The following is a 23,860-nucleotide window of genomic DNA, read 5'->3' as shown; positions in this document are numbered from 1 at the left end:
TATTCGATAAGGATGCGTCTTATTTTAAATTTTCGAACGTGTCGTATCGGTTGTGAGGTTGGACTAGATTTCTACGAGCGAGCGGAGCGAGCGAGCAACGATTCCAATTTCCAAGCTATACATATACCTTATATTGCCTTGCATATGTTTCCTGTTATTGCCTAATTTTGTCAACGATTTCGGACATCACGTTGCACTGTACTATGTGGAAATATTACTATTTATGTAAAACCATTGATAAACTGTAAACTTTCGTCAGAACGCAGTTCGATAAAGACTTCCGGCTCCTCGGGCTGGAGCGAATATTTCAATGTCCCTATGTTCCAAACCTTTGGTTTGTGACACACCTTTACGCGTCCCTCGCTCGCTGCGCTCGCTCGAAAGCTATAACCTAACCCAGAACCAATTCCTCTTGCGATCGTTATTCGATAAGGATGCGTCTTATTTTAAATTTTCTAACGTGTCGTATCGGTTGTGAGGTTGGACTAGATTTCTACGAGCGAGCGGAGCGAGCGTGCAACGATTACAATTTCCAAGCTATACATATACCTTACATTGCCTTATATATATTTCCTGTTGTAGCCTAATTTTGTCAGCGATTTCGGATCACACGTTGCACTGTACTATGTGGAAATACTACTATTTATGTAAAACTATTGATAAAGTGTAAACTTTTGTCATTACCCGAGTTCGATAAAGACATCCGCCTCCTCGGGCTGGTGCGAGTATTTCAATGTCCCTATCTGCCAAACCGTTGGTTTGTGACACACCTTTACGCGTCACGCGCTCGCTGCGCTCGCTCGAAATCTATAGCCTAACCAAAACCAAGCCCTCTTGCTTTCGTTACTCGGTAAGGAGGCGACTTATTTCAAATTTGCTAACGTTTCGGATCGGTTGTGAGGTTGGACTAGATTTCTACGAGCGAGCGGAGCGAGCGAGCAACGATTCCAATTTCCAAGCTATACATATACCTTATATTGCCTTGCATATGTTTCCTGTTATTGCCTAATTTTGTCAACGATTTCGGACATCACGTTGCACTGTACTATGTGGAAATATTACTATTTATGTAAAACTATTGATAAACTGCTAACTTTTGTCAGTACGCAGTTTGATAAAGACTTCCGGCTCCTCGGGCTGGTGCGAGTATGTCAATGTCCCTATGTGCCAAACCTTTGTTATGTGACACACCTTTACGCGTCACCCGCTCGCTGCAGTCGCTCGAAATCTATAGCCTAACCAAAACCAAGCCCTCTTGCGTTCGTTACTCGGTAAGGAGGCGACTTATTTCAAATTTGCTAACGTTTCGGATCGGTTGTGAGGTTGGACTAGATTTCTACGAGCGAGCGGAGCGAGCGAGCAACGATTCCAATTTCCAAGCTATACATATACCTTATATTGCCTTGCATATGTTTCCTGTTATTGCCTAATTCTGTCAACGATTTCGGACATCACGTTGCACTGTACTATGTGGAAATATTACTATTTATGTAAAACTATTGATAAACTGCTAACTTTTGTCAGTACGCAGTTTGATAAAGACTTCCGGCTCCTCGGGCTGGTGCGAATATTTCAATGTCCCTATGTGCCAAACCGTTGGTTTGTGACACACCTTTACGCGTCCCTCGCTCGCTGCGCTCGCTCAAAAACTATAGCCTAACCTAAAACCAATCCCTCTTCCGTTCTTTATTCGATAAGGATGCGTCTTATTTTAAATTTTCGAACGTGACGGATCGGTTGTGAGGTTGGACTAGATTTCTACGTGCGAGCGGAGCGAGCGAGCAACGATTACAATTTCCAAGCTATACATATACCTTACATTGCCTTATATGTATTTCCTGTTGTAGCCTAATTTTGTCAGCGATTTCGGATCACTCGTTGCACTGTACTATGTGGAAATATTACTATTTCTGTAAAACTATTGATAAACTGTAAACTTTCGTCAGTACGCAGTTCGATAAAGACTTCCGGCTCCTCGGGCTGGAGCGAATATTTCAATGTCCCTATGTTCCAAACCTTTGGTGTGTGACACACCTTTACGCGTCACGCGCTCGCTGCGCTCGCTCGAAAACTATAGCCTAACCTAAAACCAATCCCGCTTGCGTTCGTTATTCGGTATGGAGGCGACTTATTTCAAATTTGCTAACGTTTCGGATCGGCTGTGAGGTTGGACTAGATTTCTACGAGCGAGCGGAGCGAGCGAGCAACGATTCCAATTTCCAAGCTATACATATACCTTATATTGCCTTGCACATATTTCCTGTTATACCCCAATTTTGTCAGCGATTTCGGACCACACGTTGCACTGTACTATGTGGAAATATTACTATTTATGTAAAACTATTGATAAACTGTAAACTTTTGTCGGTAGGCAGTTCGATAAAGACTTCCGGCTCTTCGGGCTGGTGCGAATATTTCAACGTCCCTATGTGCCAAACCGTTGGTTTGTGACACACCTTTACGCGTCCCTCGCTCGCTGCGCTCGCTCGAAAACTATAGCCTAACCTAAAACCAATCCCTCTTCTGTTCGTTATTCGATAAGGTTGCGTCTTATTTCAAATTTGCTAACGTGTCGGATCGGTTGTGAGGTTGGACTAGATTTTTATGAGCGAGCGGAGCGAGCGTGCAACGATTACAATTTCCAAGCTATACATATACCTTACTTTGCCTTGCATATATTTCCTGTTATTGCCTAATTTTGTCAGCGATTTCGGACCACACGTTGCAGTGTACTATGTGAAAATATTACTATTTATGTAAAGCTATTGATAAACTGTAAGCTTTCGTCAGTACGCGGTTCGTTAAAGACTTCCGGCTCCTCGGGCTGGTGCGAGTATTTCAATGTCCTTATGTGCCAAACCGTTGGTTTGTGACACACCTCTACGCGTCGCCCGCACGCAGCGCTCGTTCGAAAACAATAGCCTAACCTAAAACAAATCCCTCTTGCGTTCGTTATACGATAAGGAGGCGACTTACTTCAAATTTGCTAACGTGTCGGATCGGTTGTGAGGTTGGACTAGATTTCTACGAGCGAGCAGAGCGAGCGAGCAACGATTACAATTTGCAAGCTATACATAAACCTAATATTGGCTTGCATATATTTCCTGTTATAGCCTAATTTAGTCAGCGATTTCGGACCACACGTTGCACTGTACTATGTGGAAATATTACTATTTGTGTAAAACCATTGATAAACTGTAAACTGTCGTCAGTACGCAGTTCGATAAAGACTTGCGGCTCCTCGGGCTGGTGCGAGTATTTCAATGTCCCTATGTGCCAAACCGTTGGTTTGTGACACACCTTTACGCGTCACCCGCTCGCTGCGCTCGCTCGAAAGCTATAGCCTAACCAAAACCAAGCCCTCTTGCGTTCGTTACTCGGTAAGGAGGCGACTTATTTCAAATTTGCTAACGTTTCGGATCGGTTGTGAGGTTGGACTAGATTTCTACGAGCGAGCGGAGCAAGCGAGCAACGATTCCAATTTCCAAGCTATACATATACCTTATATTGCCTTGCATATGTTTCCTGTTATTGCCTAATTTTGTCAACGATTTCGGACATCACGTTGCACTGTACTATGTGGAAATATTACTATTTTTGTAAAATTATTGATAAACTGCTAACTTTTATCAGTACGCAGTTTGATAAAGACTTCCGGCTCCTCGGGCTGGTGCGAATATTTCAATGTCCCTATGTGCCAAACCGTTGGTTTGTGACACACCTTTACGCGTCCCTCGCTCGCTGCGCTCGCTCGAAAACTATAGCCTAACCTAAAACCAATCCCTCTTCCGTTCGTTATTCGATAAGGTTGCGTCTTATTTTAAATTTTCGAACGTGTCGGATCGGTTGTGAGGTTGGACTAGATATCTACGAGCGAACGGAGCGAGCGAGCAACGATTACAATTTCCAAGCTATACATATACCTTACATTGCCTTGCATATATTTCCTGTTATTGCCTAATTTTGTCAGCGATTTCGGACCACACGTTGCAGTGTACTATGTGAAAATATTTCTATTTATGTAAAACTATTGATAAACTGTAAACTTTCGTCAGTACGCAGTTCGATAAAGACTTCCGGCTCCTCGGGCTGGAGCGAATATTTCAATGTCCCTATGTTCCAAACCTTTGGTGTGTGACACACCTTTACGCGTCACGCGCTCGCTGCGCTCGCTCGAAAACTATAGCCTAACCTAAAACCAATCCCGCTTGCGTTCGTTATTCGGTATGGAGGCGACTTATTTCAAATTTGCTAACGTTTCGGATCGGCTGTGAGGTTGGACTAGATTTCTACGAGCGAGCGGAGCGAGCGAGCAACGATTCCAATTTCCAAGCTATACATATACCTTATATTGCCTTGCACATATTTCCTGTTATACCCCAATTTTGTCAGCGATTTCGGACCTCACGATCCACTGTACTATGTGGAAATATTACTATTTCTGTAAAACTATTGATAAACTGTAAACTTTTGTCGGTAGGCAGTTCGATAAAGACTTCCGGCTCTTCGGGCTGGTGCGAATATTTCAACGTCCCTATGTGCCAAACCGTTGGTTTGTGACACACCTTTACGCGTCCCTCGCTCGCTGCGCTCGCTCGAAAACTATAGCCTAACCTAAAACCAATCCCTCTTCCGTTCGTTATTCGATAAGGTTGCGTCTTATTTCAAATTTGCTAACGTGTCGGATCGGTTGTGAGGTTGGACTAGATTTTTATGAGCGAGCGGAGCGAGCGTGCAACGATTACAATTTCCAAGCTATACATATACCTTACTTTGCCTTGCATATATTTCCTGTTATTGCCTAATTTTGTCAGCGATTTCGGACCACACGTTGCAGTGTACTATGTGAAAATATTACTATTTATGTAAAGCTATTGATAAACTGTAAGCTTTCGTCAGTACGCGGTTCGTTAAAGACTTCCGGCTCCTCGGGCTGGTGCGAGTATTTCAATGTCCTTATGTGCCAAACCGTTGGTTTGTGACACACCTCTACGCGTCGCCCGCACGCAGCGCTCGTTCGAAAACAATAGCCTAACCTAAAACAAATCCCTCTTGCGTTCGTTATACGATAAGGACGAGACTTATTTCAAATTTGCTAACGTGTCGGATCGGTTGTGAGGTTGGACTAGATTTCTACGAGCGAGCAGAGCGAGCGAGCAACGATTACAATTTGCAAGCTATACATAAACCTAATATTGGCTTGCATATATTTCCTGTTATAGCCTAATTTAGTCAGCGATTTCGGACCACACGTTGCACTGTACTATGTGGAAATATTACTATTTGTGTAAAACCATTGATAAACTGTAAACTGTCGTCAGTACGCAGTTCGATAAAGACTTGCGGCTCCTCGGGCTGGTGCGAGTATTTCAATGTCCCTATGTGCCAAACCGTTGGTTTGTGACACACCTTTACGCGTCACCCGCTCGCTGCGCTCGCTCGAAAGCTATAGCCTAACCAAAACCAAGCCCTCTTGCGTTCGTTACTCGGTAAGGAGGCGACTTATTTCAAATTTGCTAACGTTTCGGATCGGTTGTGAGGTTGGACTAGATTTCTACGAGCGAGCGGAGCAAGCGAGCAACGATTCCAATTTCCAAGCTATACATATACCTTATATTGCCTTGCATATGTTTCCTGTTATTGCCTAATTTTGTCAACGATTTCGGACATCACGTTGCACTGTACTATGTGGAAATATTACTATTTTTGTAAAATTATTGATAAACTGCTAACTTTTATCAGTACGCAGTTTGATAAAGACTTCCGGCTCCTCGGGCTGGTGCGAATATTTCAATGTCCCTATGTGCCAAACCGTTGGTTTGTGACACACCTTTACGCGTCCCTCGCTCGCTGCGCTCGCTCGAAAACTATAGCCTAACCTAAAACCAATCCCTCTTCCGTTCGTTATTCGATAAGGTTGCGTCTTACTTTAAATTTTCGAACGTGTCGGATCGGTTGTGAGGTTGGACTAGATATCTACGAGCGAACGGAGCGAGCGAGCAACGATTACAATTTCCAAGCTATACATATACCTTACATTGCCTTGCATATATTTCCTGTTATTGCCTAATTTTGTCAGCGATTTCGGACCACACGTTGCAGTGTACTATGTGAAAATATTTCTATTTATGTAAAACTATTGATAAACTGTAAACTTTCGTCAGTACGCAGTTCGATAAAGACTTCCGGCTCCTCGGGCTGGTGCGAATATTTCAATGTCCCTATGTGCCAAACCGTTGGTTAGTGACACACCTTTACGCGTCACGCGCTCGCTGCGCTAGCTCGAAAACTATAGCGTAACCAAAACCAAGCCCTCTTGCGTTCGTTATTCGGTAAGGAGGCGACTTATTTCAAATTTGCTAACGTGTCGGATCGGTTGTGAGGTTGGACTAGATTTCTACGTGCGAGCGGAGCGAGCGAGCAACGATTACAATTTCCAAGCTATACATATACCTTACATTGCCTTATATGTATTTCCTGTTGTAGCCTACTTTTGTCAGCGATTTCGGATCACACGTTGCACTGTACTATGTGAAAATATTACTATTTATGTAAAACTATTGATAAACTGTAAACTTTCGTCAGTACGCAGTTCGATAAAGACTTCCGGCTCCTCGGGCTGGAGCGAATATTTCAATGTCCCTATGTGCCAAACCTTTGGTTTGTGACACACCTTTACGCGTCCCTCGCTCGCTGCGCTCGCTCGAAAGCTATAACCTAACCCAGAACCAATTCCTCTTGCGATCGTTATTCGATAAGGATGCGTCTTATTTTAAATTTTCGAACGTGTCGTATCGGTTGTGAGGTTGGACTAGATTTCTACGAGCGAGCGGAGCGAGCGTGCAACGATTACAATTTCCAAGCTATACATATACCTTACATTGCCTTATATATATTTCCTGTTGTAGCCTAATTTTGTCAGCGATTTCGGATCACACGTTGCACTGTACTATGTGGAAATACTACTATTTATGTAAAACTATTGATAAAGTGTAAACTTTTGTCATTACCCGAGTTCGATAAAGACATCCGCCTCCTCGGGCTGGTGCGAGTATTTCAATGTCCCTATCTGCCAAACCGTTGGTTTGTGACACACCTTTACGCGTCACGCGCTCGCTGCGCTCGCTCGAAATCTATAGCCTAACCAAAACCAAGCCCTCTTGCGTTCGTTACTCGGTAAGGAGGCGACTTATTTCAAATTTGCTAACGTTTCGGATCGGTTGTGAGGTTGGACTAGATTTCTACGAGCGAGCGGAGCGAGCGAGCAACGATTCCAATTTCCAAGCTATACATATACCTTAATTGCCTTGCATATGTTTCCTGTTATTGCCTAATTTTGTCAACGATTTCGGACATCACGTTGCACTGTACTATGTGGAAATATTACTATTTATGTAAAACTATTGATAAACTGCTAACTTTTGTCAGTACGCAGTTTGATAAAGACTTCCGGCTCCTCGGGCTGGTGCGAGTATGTCAATGTCCCTATGTGCCAAACCTTTGGTATGTGACACACCTTTACGCGTCACCCGCTCGCTGCACTCGCTCGAAATCTATAGCCTAACCAAAACCAAGCCCTCTTGCGTTCGTTACTCGGTAAGGAGGCGACTTATTTCAAATTTGCTAACGTTTCGGATCGGTTGTGAGGTTGGACTAGATTTCTACGAGCGAGCGGAGCGAGCGAGCAACGATTCCAATTTCCAAGCTATACATATACCTTAATTGCCTTGCATATGTTTCCTGTTATTGCCTAATTTTGTCAACGATTTCGGACATCACGTTGCACTGTACTATGTGGAAATATTACTATTTATGTAAAACTATTGATAAACTGCTAACTTTTGTCAGTACGCAGTTTGATAAAGACTTCCGGCTCCTCGGGCTGGTGCGAATATTTCAACGTCCCTATGTGCCAAACCGTTGGTTTGTGACACACCTTTACGCGTCCCTCGCTCGCTGCGCTCGCTCGAAAACTATAGCCTAACCTAAAACCAATCCCTCTTCCGTTCGTTATTCGATAAGGTTGCGTCTTATTTCAAATTTGCTAACGTGTCGGATCGGTTGTGAGGTTGGACTAGATTTTTATGAGCGAGCGGAGCGAGCGTGCAACGATTACAATTTCCAAGCTATACATATACCTTACTTTGCCTTGCATATATTTCCTGTTATTGCCTAATTTTGTCAGCGATTTCGGACCACACGTTGCACTGTACTATGTGGAAATATTACTATTTGTGTAAAACCATTGATAAACTGTAAACTGTCGTCAGTACGCAGTTCGATAAAGACTTGCGGCTCCTCGGGCTGGTGCGAGTATTTCAATGTCCCTATGTGCCAAACCGTTGGTTTGTGACACACCTTTACGCGTCACCCGCTCGCTGCGCTCGCTCGAAAGCTATAGCCTAACCAAAACCAAGCCCTCTTGCGTTCGTTACTCGGTAAGGAGGCGACTTATTTCAAATTTGCTAACGTTTCGGATCGGTTGTGAGGTTGGACTAGATTTCTACGAGCGAGCGGAGCAAGCGAGCAACGATTCCAATTTCCAAGCTATACATATACCTTATATTGCCTTGCATATGTTTCCTGTTATTGCCTAATTTTGTCAACGATGTCGGACATCACGTTGCACTGTACTATGTGGAAATATTACTATTTTTGTAAAACTATTGATAAACTGCTAACTTTTATCAGTACGCAGTTTGATAAAGACTTCCGGCTCCTCGGGCTGGTGCGAATATTTCAATGTCCCTATGTGCCAAACCGTTGGTTTGTGACACACCTTTACGCGTCCCTCGCTCGCTGCGCTCGCTCGAAAACTATAGCCTAACCTAAAACCAATCCCTCTTCCGTTCGTTATTCGATAAGGTTGCGTCTTATTTTAAATTTTCGAACGTGTCGGATCGGTTGTGAGGTTGGACTAGATATCTACGAGCGAACGGAGCGAGCGAGCAACGATTACAATTTCCAAGCTATACATATACCTTACATTGCCTTGCATATATTTCCTGTTATTGCCTAATTTTGTCAGCGATTTCGGACCACACGTTGCAGTGTACTATGTGAAAATATTTCTATTTATGTAAAACTATTGATAAACTGTAAACTTTCGTCAGTACGCAGTTCGATAAAGACTTCCGGCTCCTCGGGCTGGTGCGAATATTTCAATGTCCCTATGTGCCAAACCGTTGGTTAGTGACACACCTTTACGCGTCACGCGCTCGCTGCGCTAGCTCGAAAACTATAGCGTAACCAAAACCAAGCCCTCTTGCGTTCGTTATTCGGTAAGGAGGCGACTTATTTCAAATTTGCTAACGTGTCGGATCGGTTGTGAGGTTGGACTAGATTTCTACGTGCGAGCGGAGCGAGCGAGCAACGATTACAATTTCCAAGCTATACATATACCTTACATTGCCTTATATGTATTTCCTGTTGTAGCCTACTTTTGTCAGCGATTTCGGATCACACGTTGCACTGTACTATGTGAAAATATTACTATTTATGTAAAACTATTGATAAACTGTAAACTTTCGTCAGTACGCAGTTCGATAAAGACTTCCGGCTCCTCGGGCTGGAGCGAATATTTCAATGTCCCTATGTTCCAAACCTTTGGTTTGTGACACACCTTTACGCGTCCCTCGCTCGCTGCGCTCGCTCGAAAACTATAGCCTAACCTAGAACCAATCCCTCTTCCGTTCGTTATTCGATAAGGTTGCGTCTTATTTTAAATTTTCGAACGTGTCGGATCGGTTGTGAGGTTGGACTAGATATCCACGAGCGAACGGAGCGAGCGAGCAACGATTACAATTTCCAAGCTATACATATACCTTACATTGCCTTGCATATATTTCCTGTTATTGCCTAATTTTGTCAGCGATTTCGGACCACACGTTGCACTGTACTATGTGGAAATATTACTATTTATGTAAAACTATTGATAAACTGCTAACTTTTATCAGTACGCAGTTTGATAAAGACTTCCGGCTCCTCGGGCTGGTGCGAATATTTCAATGTCCCTATGTGCCAAACCGTTGGTTTGTGACACACCTTTACGCGTCCCTCGCTCGCTGCGCTCGCTCAAAAACTATAGCCTAACCTAAAACCAATCCCTCTTCCGTTCTTTATTCGATAAGGATGCGTCTTATTTTAAATTTTCGAACGTGTCGGATCGGTTGTGAGGTTGGACTAGATATCTACGAGCGAACGGAGCGAGCGAGCACCGATTACAATTTCCAAGCTATACATATACCTTACATTGCCTTGCATATATTTCCTGTTATTGCCTAATTTTGTCAGCGATTTCGGACCACACGTTGCACTGTACTATGTGAAAATATTACTATTTATGTAAAACTATTGATAAACTGTAAACTTTCGTCAGTACGCAGTTCGATAAAGACTTCCGGCTCCTCGGGCTGGAGCGAATATTTCAATGTCCCTATGTTCCAAACCTTTGGTGTGTGACACACCTTTACGCGTCACGCGCTCGCTGCGCTCGCTCGAAAACTATAGCCTAACCTAAAACCAATCCCGCTTGCGTTCGTTATTCGGTATGGAGGCGACTTATTTCAAATTTGCTAACGTTTCGGATCGGCTGTGAGGTTGGACTAGATTTCTACGAGCGAGCGGAGCGAGCGAGCAACGATTCCAATTTCCAAGCTATACATATACCTTATATTGCCTTGCACATATTTCCTGTTATACCCCAATTTTGTCAGCGATTTCGGACCACACGTTGCACTGTACTATGTGGAAATATTACTATTTATGTAAAGCTATTGATAAACAGTAAGCTTTCGTCAGTACGCGGTTCGTTAAAGACTTCCGGCTCCTCGGGCTGGTGCGAATATTTCAATGTCCCTATGTGCCAAACCGTTGGTTAGTGACACACCTTTACGCGTCACGCGTTCGCTGCGCTCGCTCGAAAACTATAGCCTAACCAAAACCAAGCCCTCTTGCGTTCGTTATTCGGTAAGGAGGCGACTTATTTGAAATTTGCGAACGTCTCGGATCGGTTGTGAGGTTGGACTAGATTTCTACGAGCGAGCGGAGCGAGCGAGCAACGATTCCAATTTCCAAGCTATACATATACCTTATATTGCCTTGCATATGTTTCCTGTTATTGCCTAATTTTGTCAACGATTACGGACATCACGTTGCACTGTACTATGTGGAAATATTACTATTTATATAAAACTATTGATAAACTGCTAACTTTTGTCAGTACGCAGTTTGATAAAGACTTCCGGCTCCTCGGGCTGGTGCGAATATTTCAACGTCCCTATGTGCCAAACCGATGGTTTGTGACGCACCTTTACGCGTCCCTCGCTCGCTGCGCTCGCTCGAAAACTATAGCCTAACCTAAAACCAATCCCTCTTCCGTTCGTTATTCGATAAGGATGCGTCTTATTTTAAATTTTCGAACGTGTCGGATCGGTTGTGAGGTTGGACTAGATATCTGCGAGCGAGCGGAGCGAGCGAGCAACGATTACAATTTCCAAGCTATACATATACCTTACATAGCCTTGCATATATTTCCCGTTATTGCCTAATTTTGTCAGCGATTTCGGACCACACGTTGCAGTGAACTATGTGAAAATATTACTATTTATGTAAAACTATTGATAAACTGTAAACTTTTGTCAGTACGCAGTTCGATAAAGACTTCCGGCTCCTCGGGCTGGTGCGAGTATTTCAATGTCCCTATGTGCCAAACCTTTGGTTTGTGACACACCTTTACGCGTCACCCGCTCGCTGCGCTTGCTCGAAATCTATAGCCTAACCAAAACCAAGCCCTCTTGCGTTCGTTACTCGGTTAGGAGGCGACTCATTTCAAATTTGCTAACGTGTCGGATCGGTTGTGAGGTTGGACTAGATTTTTATGAGCGAGCGGAGCGAGCGTGCAACGATTACAATTTCCAAGCTATACATATACCTTACTTTGCCTTGCATATATTTCCTGTTATTGCCTAATTTTGTCAGCGATTTCGGACCACACGTTGCAGTGTACTATGTGAAAATATTACTATTTATGTAAAGCTATTGATAAACTGTAAGCTTTCGTCAGTACGCGGTTCGTTAAAGACTTCCGGCTCCTCGGGCTGGTGCGAGTATTTCAATGTCCCTATGTGCCAAACCGTTGGTTTGTGACACACCTTTACGCGTCACGCGCTCGCTGCGCTCGCTCGAAAACTATAGCCTAACCTAAAACCAATCCCTCTTGCGTTCGTTATTCGATAAGGAGGCGACTTACTTCAAATTTGCTAACGTGTCGGATCGGTTGTGAGGTTGGACTAGATTTCTACGAGCGAGCAGAGCGAGCGAGCAACGATTACAATTTGCAAGCTATACATATACCTTACATTGCCTTATATGTATTTCCTGTTGTAGCCTACTTTTGTCAGCGATTTCGGATCACACGTTGCACTGTCCTATGTGAAAATATTACTATTTATGTAAAACTATTGATAAACTGTAAACTTTCGTCAGTACGCAGTTCGATAAAGACTTCCGGCTCCTCGGGCTGGAGCGAATATTTCAATGTCCCTATGTTCCAAACCTTTGGTTTGTGACACACCTTTACGCGTCCCTCGCTCGCTGCGCTCGCTCGAAAACTATAACCTAACCTAAAACCAATTCCTCTTGCGATCGTTATTCGATAAGGATGCGTCTTATTTTAAATTTTCGAACGTGTCGTATCGGTTGTGAGGTTGGACTAGATTTCTACGAGCGAGCGGAGCGAGCGAGCAACGATTCCAATTTCCAAGCTATACATATACCTTATATTGCCTTGCATATGTTTCCTGTTATTGCCTAATTTTGTCAACGATTTCGGACATCACGTTGCACTGTACTATGTGGAAATATTACTATTTTTGTAAAACTATTGATAAACTGCTAACTTTTATCAGTACGCAGTTTGATAAAGACTTCCGGCTCCTCGGGCTGGTGCGAATATTTCAATGTCCCTATGTGCCAAACCGTTGGTTTGTGACACACCTTTACGCGTCCCTCGCTCGCTGCGCTCGCTCGAAAACTATAGCCTAACCTAAAACCAATCCCTCTTCCGTTCGTTATTCGATAAGGTTGCGTCTTATTTTAAATTTTCGAACGTGTCGGATCGGTTGTGAGGTTGGACTAGATATCTACGAGCGAGCGGAGCGAGCGAGCAACGATTACAATTTCCAAGCTATACATATACCTTACATTGCCTTGCATATATTTCCTGTTATTGCCTAATTTTGTCAGCGATTTCGGACCACACGTTGCAGTGTACTATGTGAAAATATTTCTATTTATGTAAAACTATTGATAAACTGTAAACTTTCGTCAGTACGCAGTTCGATAAAGACTTCCGGCTCCTCGGGCTGGTGCGAATATTTCAATGTCCCTATGTGCCAAACCGTTGGTTAGTGACACACCTTTACGCGTCACGCGCTCGCTGCGCTAGCTCGAAAACTATAGCGTAACCAAAACCAAGCCCTCTTGCGTTCGTTATTCGGTAAGGAGGCGACTTATTTCAAATTTGCTAACGTGTCGGATCGGTTGTGAGGTTGGACTAGATTTCTACGTGCGAGCGGAGCGAGCGAGCAACGATTACAATTTCCAAGCTATACATATACCTTACATTGCCTTATATGTATTTCCTGTTGTAGCCTACTTTTGTCAGCGATTTCGGATCACACGTTGCACTGTACTATGTGAAAATATTACTATTTATGTAAAACTATTGATAAACTGTAAACTTTCGTCAGTACGCAGTTCGATAAAGACTTCCGGCTCCTCGGGCTGGAGCGAATATTTCAATGTCCCTATGTTCCAAACCTTTGGTTTGTGACACACCTTTACGCGTCCCTCGCTCGCTGCGCTCGCTCGAAAACTATAACCTAACCTAAAACCAATTCCTCTTGCGATCGTTATTCGATAAGGATGCGTCTTATTTTAAATTTTCGAACGTGTCGTATCGGTTGTGAGGTTGGACTAGATTTCTACGAGCGAGCGGAGCGAGCGAGCAACGATTCCAATTTCCAAGCTATACATATACCTTATATTGCCTTGCATATGTTTCCTGTTATTGCCTAATTTTGTCAACGATTTCGGACATCACGTTGCACTGTACTATGTGGAAATATTACTATTTATGTAAAACCATTGATAAACTGTAAACTTTCGTCAGAACGCAGTTCGATAAAGACTTCCGGCTCCTCGGGCTGGAGCGAATATTTCAATGTCCCTATCTGCCAAACCGTTGGTTTGTGACACACCTTTACGCGTCACGCGCTCGCTGCGCTCGCTCGAAATCTATAGCCTAACCAAAACCAAGCCCTCTTGCTTTCGTTACTCGGTATGGAGGCGACTTATTTCAAATTTGCTAACGTTTCGGATCGGTTGTGAGGTTGGACTAGATTTCTACGAGCGAGCGGAGCGAGCGAGCAACGATTCCAATTTCCAAGCTATACATATACCTTATATTGCCTTGCATATGTTTCCTGTTATTGCCTAATTTTGTCAACGATTTCGGACATCACGTTGCAATGTACTATGTGGAAATATTACTATTTATGTAAAACTATTGATAAACTGCTAACTTTTGTCAGTACGCAGTTTGATAAAGACTTCCGGCTCCTCGGGCTGGTGCGAGTATGTCAATGTCCCTATGTGCCAAACCTTTGGTATGTGACACACCTTTACGCGTCACCCGCTCGCTGCACTCGCTCGAAATCTATAGCCTAACCAAAACCAAGCCCTCTTGCGTTCGTTACTCGGTAAGGAGGCGACTTATTTCAAATTTGCTAATGTTTCGGATCGGTTGTGAGGTTGGACTAGATTTCTACGAGCGAGCGGAGCGAGCGAGCAACGATTCCAATTTCCAAGCTATACATATACCTTATATTGCCTTGCATATGTTTCCTGTTATTGCCTAATTTTGTCAACGATTTCGGACATCACGTTGCAATGTACTATGTGGAAATATTACTATTTATGTAAAACTATTGATAAACTGCTAACTTTTGTCAGTACGCAGTTTGATAAAGACTTCCGGCTCCTCGGGCTGGTGCGAGTATGTCAACGTCCCTATGTGCCAAACCTTTGGTATGTGACACACCTTTACGCGTCACCCGCTCGCTGCACTCGCTCGAAATCTATAGCCTAACCAAAACCAAGCCCTCTTGCGTTCGTTACTCGGTAAGGAGGCGACTTATTTCAAATTTGCTAACGTTTCGGATCGGTTGTGAGGTTGGACTAGATTTCTACGAGCGAGCGGAGCGAGCGAGCAACGATTCCAATTTCCAAGCTATACATATACCTTATATTGCCTTGCACATATTTCCTGTTATACCCCAATTTTGTCAGCGATTTCGGACCACACGTTGCACTGTACTATGTGGAAATATTACTATTTATGTAAAGCTATTGATAAACAGTAAGCTTTCGTCAGTACGCGGTTCGTTAAAGACTTCCGGCTCCTCGGGCTGGTGCGAATATTTCAATGTCCCTATGTGCCAAACCGTTGGTTAGTGACACACCTTTACGCGTCACGCGTTCGCTGCGCTCGCTCGAAAACTATAGCCTAACCAAAACCAAGCCCTCTTGCGTTCGTTATTCGGTAAGGAGGCGACTTATTTGAAATTTGCGAACGTCTCGGATCGGTTGTGAGGTTGGACTAGATTTCTACGAGCGAGCGGAGCAAGCGAGCAACGATTCCAATTTCCAAGCTATACATATACCTTATATTGCCTTGCATATGTTTCCTGTTATTGCCTAATTTTGTCAACGATTACGGACATCACGTTGCACTGTACTATGTGGAAATATTACTATTTATGTAAAACTATTGATAAACTGTAAACTTTTGTCAGTAGGCAGTTCGATAAAGACTTCCGGCTCCTCGGGCTGGTGCGAATATTTCAACGTCCCTATGTGCCAAACCGATGGTTTGTGACGCACCTTTACGCGTCCCTCGCTCGCTGCGCTCGCTCGAAAACCATAGCCTAACCTAAAACCAATCCCTCTTCCGTTCGTTATTCGATAAGGATGCGTCTTATTTTAAATTTTCGAACGTGTCGGATCGGTTGTGAGGTTGGACTAGATATCTACGAGCGAGCGGAGCGAGCGAGCAACGATTACAATTTCCAAGCTATACATATACCTTACATAGCCTTGCATATATTTCCTGTTATTGCCTAATTTTGTCAGCGATTTCGGACCACACGTTGCAGTGAACTATGTGAAAATATTACTATTTATGTAAAACTATTGATAAACTGTAAACTTTCGTCAGAACGCAGTTCGATAAAGACTTCCGGCTCCTCGGGCTGGTGCGAGTATTTCAATGTCCCTATCTGCCAAACCTTTGGTTTGTGACACACGTTTACGCGTCACCCGCTCGCTGCGCTTGCTCGAAATCTATAGCCTAACCAAAACCAAGCCCTCTTGCGTTCGTTACTCGGTTAGGAGGCGACTCATTTCAAATTTGCTAACGTGTCGGATCGGTTGTGAGGTTGGACTAGATTTTTATGAGCGAGCGGAGCGAGCGAGCAACGATTCCAATTTCCAAGCTATACATATACCTTATATTGCCTTGCATATGTTTCCTGTTATTGCCTAATTTTGTCAACGATTTCGGACATCACGTTGCAATGTACTATGTGGAAATATTACTATTTATGTAAAACTATTGATAAACTGCTAACTTTTGTCAGTACGCAGTTTGATAAAGACTTCCGGCTCCTCGGGCTGGTGCGAGTATGTCAATGTCCCTATGTGCCAAACCTTTGGTATGTGACACACCTTTACGCGTCACCCGCTCGCTGCACTCGCTCGAAATCTATAGCCTAACCAAAACCAAGCCCTCTTGCGTTCGTTACTCGGTAAGGAGGCGACTTATTTCAAATTTGCTAATGTTTCGGATCGGTTGTGAGGTTGGACTAGATTTCTACGAGCGAGCGGAGCGAGCGAGCAACGATTCCAATTTCCAAGCTATACATATACCTTATATTGCCTTGCATATGTTTCCTGTTATTGCCTAATTTTGTCAACGATTTCGGACATCACGTTGCAATGTACTATGTGGAAATATTACTATTTATGTAAAACTATTGATAAACTGCTAACTTTTGTCAGTACGCAGTTTGATAAAGACTTCCGGCTCCTCGGGCTGGTGCGAGTATGTCAACGTCCCTATGTGCCAAACCTTTGGTATGTGACACACCTTTACGCGTCACCCGCTCGCTGCACTCGCTCGAAATCTATAGCCTAACCAAAACCAAGCCCTCTTGCGTTCGTTACTCGGTAAGGAGGCGACTTATTTCAAATTTGCTAACGTTTCGGATCGGTTGTGAGGTTGGACTAGATTTCTACGAGCGAGCGGAGCGAGCGAGCAACGATTCCAATTTCCAAGCTATACATATACCTTATATTGCCTTGCACATATTTCCTGTTATACCCCAATTTTGTCAGCGATTTCGGACCACACGTTGCACTGTACTATGTGGAAATATTACTATTTATGTAAAGCTATTGATAAACAGTAAGCTTTCGTCAGTACGCGGTTCGTTAAAGACTTCCGGCTCCTCGGGCTGGTGCGAATATTTCAATGTCCCTATGTGCCAAACCGTTGGTTAGTGACACACCTTTACGCGTCACGCGTTCGCTGCGCTCGCTCGAAAACTATAGCCTAACCAAAACCAAGCCCTCTTGCGTTCGTTATTCGGTAAGGAGGCGACTTATTTGAAATTTGCGAACGTCTCGGATCGGTTGTGAGGTTGGACTAGATTTCTACGAGCGAGCGGAGCAAGCGAGCAACGATTCCAATTTCCAAGCTATACATATACCTTATATTGCCTTGCATATGTTTCCTGTTATTGCCTAATTTTGTCAACGATTACGGACATCACGTTGCACTGTACTATGTGGAAATATTACTATTTATGTAAAACTATTGATAAACTGCTAACTTTTGTCAGTAGGCAGTTCGATAAAGACTTCCGGCTCCTCGGGCTGGTGCGAATATTTCAACGTCCCTATGTGCCAAACCGATGGTTTGTGACGCACCTTTACGCGTCCCTCGCTCGCTGCGCTCGCTCGAAAACCATAGCCTAACCTAAAACCAATCCCTCTTCCGTTCGTTATTCGATAAGGATGCGTCTTATTTTAAATTTTCGAACGTGTCGGATCGGTTGTGAGGTTGGACTAGATATCTACGAGCGAGCGGAGCGAGCGAGCAACGATTACAATTTCCAAGCTATACATATACCTTACATAGCCTTGCATATATTTCCTGTTATTGCCTAATTTTGTCAGCGATTTCGGACCACACGTTGCAGTGAACTATGTGAAAATATTACTATTTATGTAAAACTATTGATAAACTGTAAACTTTCGTCAGTACGCAGTTCGATAAAGACTTCCGGCTCCTCGGGCTGGTGCGAGTATTTCAATGTCCCTATGTGCCAAACCTTTGGTTTGTGACACACGTTTACGCGTCACCCGCTCGCTGCGCTTGCTCGAAATCTATAGCCTAACCAAAACCAAGCCCTCTTGCGTTCGTTACTCGGTTAGGAGGCGACTCATTTCAAATTTGCTAACGTGTCGGATCGGTTGTGAGGTTGGACTAGATTTTTATGAGCGAGCGGAGCGAGCGTGCAACGATTACAATTTCCAAGCTATACATATACCTTACTTTGCCTTGCATATATTTCCTGTTATTGCCTAATTTTGTCAGCGATTTCGGACCACACGTTGCAGTGTACTATGTGAAAATATTACTATTTATGTAAAGCTATTGATAAACAGTAAGCCTTCGTCAGTACGGGGTTCGTTAAAGACTTCCGGCTCCTCGGGCTGGTGCGAGTATTTCAATGTCCCTATGTGCCAAACCGTTGGTTTGTGATACACCTTTACGCGTCACGCGCTCGCTGCGCTCGCTCGAAAACTATAGCCTAACCTAAAACCAATCCCTCTTGCGTTCGTTATTCGATAAGGGGGCGACTTACTTCAAATTTGCTAACGTGTCGGATCGGTTGTGAGGTTGGACTAGATTTCTACGAGCGAGCAGAGCGAGCGAGCAACGATTACAATTTGCAAGCTATACATAAACCTAATATTGGCTTGCATATATTTCCTGTTATAGCCTAATTTAGTCAGCGATTTCGGACCACACGTTGCACTGTACTATGTGGAAATATTACTATTTGTGTAAAACCATTGATAAACTGTAAACTGTCGTCAGTACGCAGATCGATAAAGACTTGCGGCTCCTCGGGCTGGTGCGAGTATTTCAATGTCCCTATGTGCCAAACCGTTGGTTTGTGACACACCTTTACGCGTCACCCGCTCGCTGCGCTCGCTCGAAAGCTATAGCCTAACCAAAACCAAGCCCTCTTGCGTTCGTTACTCGGTAAGGAGGCGACTTATTTCAAATTTGCTAACGTTTCGGATCGGTTGTGAGGTTGGACTAGATTTCTACGAGCGAGCGGAGCAAGAGAGCAACGATTCCAATTTCCAAGCTATACATATACCTTACATTGCCTTGCATATGTTTCCTGTTATTGCCTAAGTTTGTCAACGATTTCGGACCACACGTTGCAGTGTACTATGTGGAAATATTACTATTTTTGTAAAACTATTGATAAACTGCTAACTTTTATCAGTACGCAGTTTGATAAAGACTTCCGGCTCCTCGGGCTGGTGCGAATATTTCAATGTCCCTATGTGCCAAACCGTTGGTTTGTGACACACCTTTACGCGTCCCTCGCTCGCTGCGCTCGCTCGAAAACTATAGTCTAACCTAAAACCAATCCCTCTTCCGTTCGTTATTCGATAAGGTTGCGTCTTATTTTAAATTTTCGAACGTGTCGGATCGGTTGTGAGGTTGGACTAGATATCTACGAGCGAACGGAGCGAGCGAGCAACGATTACAATTTCCAAGCTATACATATACCTTACATTGCCTTGCATATATTTCCTGTTATTGCCTAATTTTGTCAGCGATTTCGGACCACACGTTGCAGTGTACTATGTGAAAATATTTCTATTTATGTAAAACTATTGATAAACTGTAAACTTTCGTCAGTACGCAGTTCGATAAAGACTTCCGGCTCCTCGGGCTGGTGCGAATATTTCAATGTCCCTATGTGCCAAACCGTTGGTTAGTGACACACCTTTACGCGTCACGCGCTCGCTGCGCTAGCTCGAAAACTATAGCGTAACCAAAACCAAGCCCTCTTGCGTTCGTTATTCGGTAAGGAGGCGACTTATTTCAAATTTGCTAACGTGTCGGATCGGTTGTGAGGTTGGACTAGATTTCTACGTGCGAGCGGAGCGAGCGAGCAACGATTACAATTTCCAAGCTATGCATATACCTTACATTGCCTTATATGTATTTCCTGTTGTAGCCTACTTTTGTCAGCGATTTCGGATCACACGTTGCACTGTACTATGTGAAAATATTACTATTTATGTAAAACTATTGATAAAGTGTAAACTTTTGTCATTACCCGAGTTCGATAAAGACATCCGCCTCCTCGGGCTGGTGCGAGTATTTCAATGTCCCTATCTGCCAAACCGTTGGTTTGTGACACACCTTTACGCGTCACGCGCTCGCTGCGCTCGCTCGAAAACTATAGCCTAACCAAAAGCAAGCCCTCTTGCGTTCGTTACTCGGTAAGGAGGCGACTTATTTCAAATTTGCTAACGTTTCGGATCGGTTGTGAGGTTGGACTAGATTTCTACGAGCGAGCGGAGCGAGCGAGCAACGATTCCAATTTCCAAGCTATACATATACCTTATATTGCCTTGCATATGTTTCCTGTTATTGCCTAATTTTGTCAACGATTTCGGACATCACGTTGCAATGTACTATGTGGAAATATTACTATTTATGTAAAACTATTGATAAACTGCTAACTTTTGTCAGTACGCAGTTTGATAAAGACTTCCGGCTCCTCGGGCTGGTGCGAGTATGTCAATGTCCCTATGTGCCAAACCTTTGGTATGTGACACACCTTTACGCGTCACCCGCTCGCTGCACTCGCTCGAAATCTATAGCCTAACCAAAACCAAGCCCTCTTGCGTTCGTTACTCGGTAAGGAGGCGACTTATTTCAAATTTGCTAACGTTTCGGATCGGTTGTGAGGTTGGACTAGATTTCTACGAGCGAGCGGAGCGAGCGAGCAACGATTCCAATTTCCAAGCTATACATATACCTTATATTGCCTTGCACATATTTCCTGTTATACCCCAATTTTGTCAGCGATTTCGGACCACACGTTGCACTGTACTATGTGGAAATATTACTATTTATGTAAAGCTATTGATAAACAGTAAGCTTTCGTCAGTACGCGGTTCGTTAAAGACTTCCGGCTCCTCGGGCTGGTGCGAATATTTCAATGTCCCTATGTGCCAAACCGTTGGTTAGTGACACACCTTTACGCGTCACGCGTTCGCTGCGCTCGCTCGAAAACTATAGCCTAACCAAAACCAAGCCCTCTTGCGTTCGTTATTCGGTAAGGAGGCGACTTATTTGAAATTTGCGAACGTCTCGGATCGGTTGTGAGGTTGGACTAGATTTCTACGAGCGAGCGGAGCGAGCGAGCAACGATTCCAATTTCCAAGCTATACATATACCTTATATTGCCTTGCATATGTTTCCTGTTATTGCCTAATTTTGTCAACGATTACGGACATCACGTTGCACTGTACTATGTGGAAATATTACTATTTATGTAAAACTATTGATAAACTGCTAACTTTTGTCAGTAGGCAGTTCGATAAAGACTTCCGGCTCCTCGGGCTGGTGCGAATATTTCAACGTCCCTATGTGCCAAACCGATGGTTTGTGACACGCCTTTACGCGTCCCTCGCTCGCTGCGCTCTCCCGATAACTATAGCCTAACCTAAAACCAATCCCTCTTCTGTTCGTTATTCGATAAGGATGCGTCTTATTTTAAATTTTCGAACGTGTCGGATCGGTTGTGAGGTTGGACTAGATATCTACGAGCGAGCGGAGCGAGCGAGCAACGATTACAATTTCCAAGCTATACATATACCTTACATAGCCTTGCATATATTTCCTGTTATTGCCTAATTTTGTCAGCGATTTCGGACCACACGTTGCAGTGAACTATGTGAAAATATTACTATTTATGTAAAACTATTGATAAACTGTAAACTTTCGTCAGTACGCAGTTCGATAAAGACTTCCGGCTCCTCGGGCTGGTGCGAGTATTTCAATGTCCCTATGTGCCAAACCGTTGGTTTGTGACACACCTTTACGCGTCACCCGCTCGCTGCGCTCGCTCGAAAGCTATAGCCTAACCAAAACCAAGCCCTCTTGCGTTCGTTACTCGGTAAGGAGGCGACTTATTTCAAATTTGCTAACGTTTCGGATCGGTTGTGAGGTTGGACTAGATTTCTACGAGCGAGCGGAGCAAGAGAGCAACGATTCCAATTTCCAAGCTATACATATACCTTACATTGCCTTGCATATGTTTCCTGTTATTGCCTAAGTTTGTCAACGATTTCGGACCACACGTTGCAGTGTACTATGTGGAAATATTACTATTTTTGTAAAACTATTGATAAACTGCTAACTTTTATCAGTACGCAGTTTGATAAAGACTTCCGGCTCCTCGGGCTGGTGCGAATATTTCAATGTCCCTATGTGCCAAACCGTTGGTTTGTGACACACCTTTACGCGTCCCTCGCTCGCTGCGCTCGCTCGAAAACTATAGCCTAACCTAAAACCAATCCCTCTTCCGTTCGTTATTCGATAAGGTTGCGTCTTATTTTAAATTTTCGAACGTGTCGGATCGGTTGTGAGGTTGGACTAGATATCTACGAGCGAACGGAGCGAGCGAGCAACGATTACAATTTCCAAGCTATACATATACCTTACATTGCCTTGCATATATTTCCTGTTATTGCCTAATTTTGTCAGCGATTTCGGACCACACGTTGCAGTGTACTATGTGAAAATATTTCTATTTATGTAAAACTATTGATAAACTGTAAACTTTCGTCAGTACGCAGTTCGATAAAGACTTCCGGCTCCTCGGGCTGGTGCGAATATTTCAATGTCCCTATGTGCCAAACCGTTGGTTAGTGACACACCTTTACGCGTCACGCGCTCGCTGCGCTAGCTCGAAAACTATAGCGTAACCAAAACCAAGCCCTCTTGCGTTCGTTATTCGGTAAGGAGGCGACTTATTTCAAATTTGCTAACGTGTCGGATCGGTTGTGAGGTTGGACTAGATTTCTACGTGCGAGCGGAGCGAGCGAGCAACGATTACAATTTCCAAGCTATACATATACCTTACATTGCCTTATATGTATTTCCTGTTGTAGCCTACTTTTGTCAGCGATTTCGGATCACACGTTGCACTGTACTATGTGAAAATATTACTATTTATGTAAAACTATTGATAAAGTGTAAACTTTTGTCATTACCCGAGTTCGATAAAGACATCCGCCTCCTCGGGCTGGTGCGAGTATTTCAATGTCCCTATCTGCCAAACCGTTGGTTTGTGACACACCTTTACGCGTCACGCGCTCGCTGCGCTCGCTCGAAAACTATAGCCTAACCAAAAGCAAGCCCTCTTGCGTTCGTTACTCGGTAAGGAGGCGACTTATTTCAAATTTGCTAACGTTTCGGATCGGTTGTGAGGTTGGACTAGATTTCTACGAGCGAGCGGAGCGAGCGAGCAACGATTCCAATTTCCAAGCTATACATATACCTTATATTGCCTTGCATATGTTTCCTGTTATTGCCTAATTTTGTCAACGATTTCGGACATCACGTTGCAATGTACTATGTGGAAATATTACTATTTATGTAAAACTATTGATAAACTGCTAACTTTTG

This window comes from Bombus terrestris, unplaced genomic scaffold (genome assembly GCF_910591885.1).
Source record: "Bombus terrestris unplaced genomic scaffold, iyBomTerr1.2, whole genome shotgun sequence".
In the NCBI taxonomy this organism is placed as follows: Eukaryota; Metazoa; Arthropoda; class Insecta; order Hymenoptera; family Apidae; genus Bombus; species Bombus terrestris.
This window is presented reverse-complemented; position numbering follows the sequence as displayed.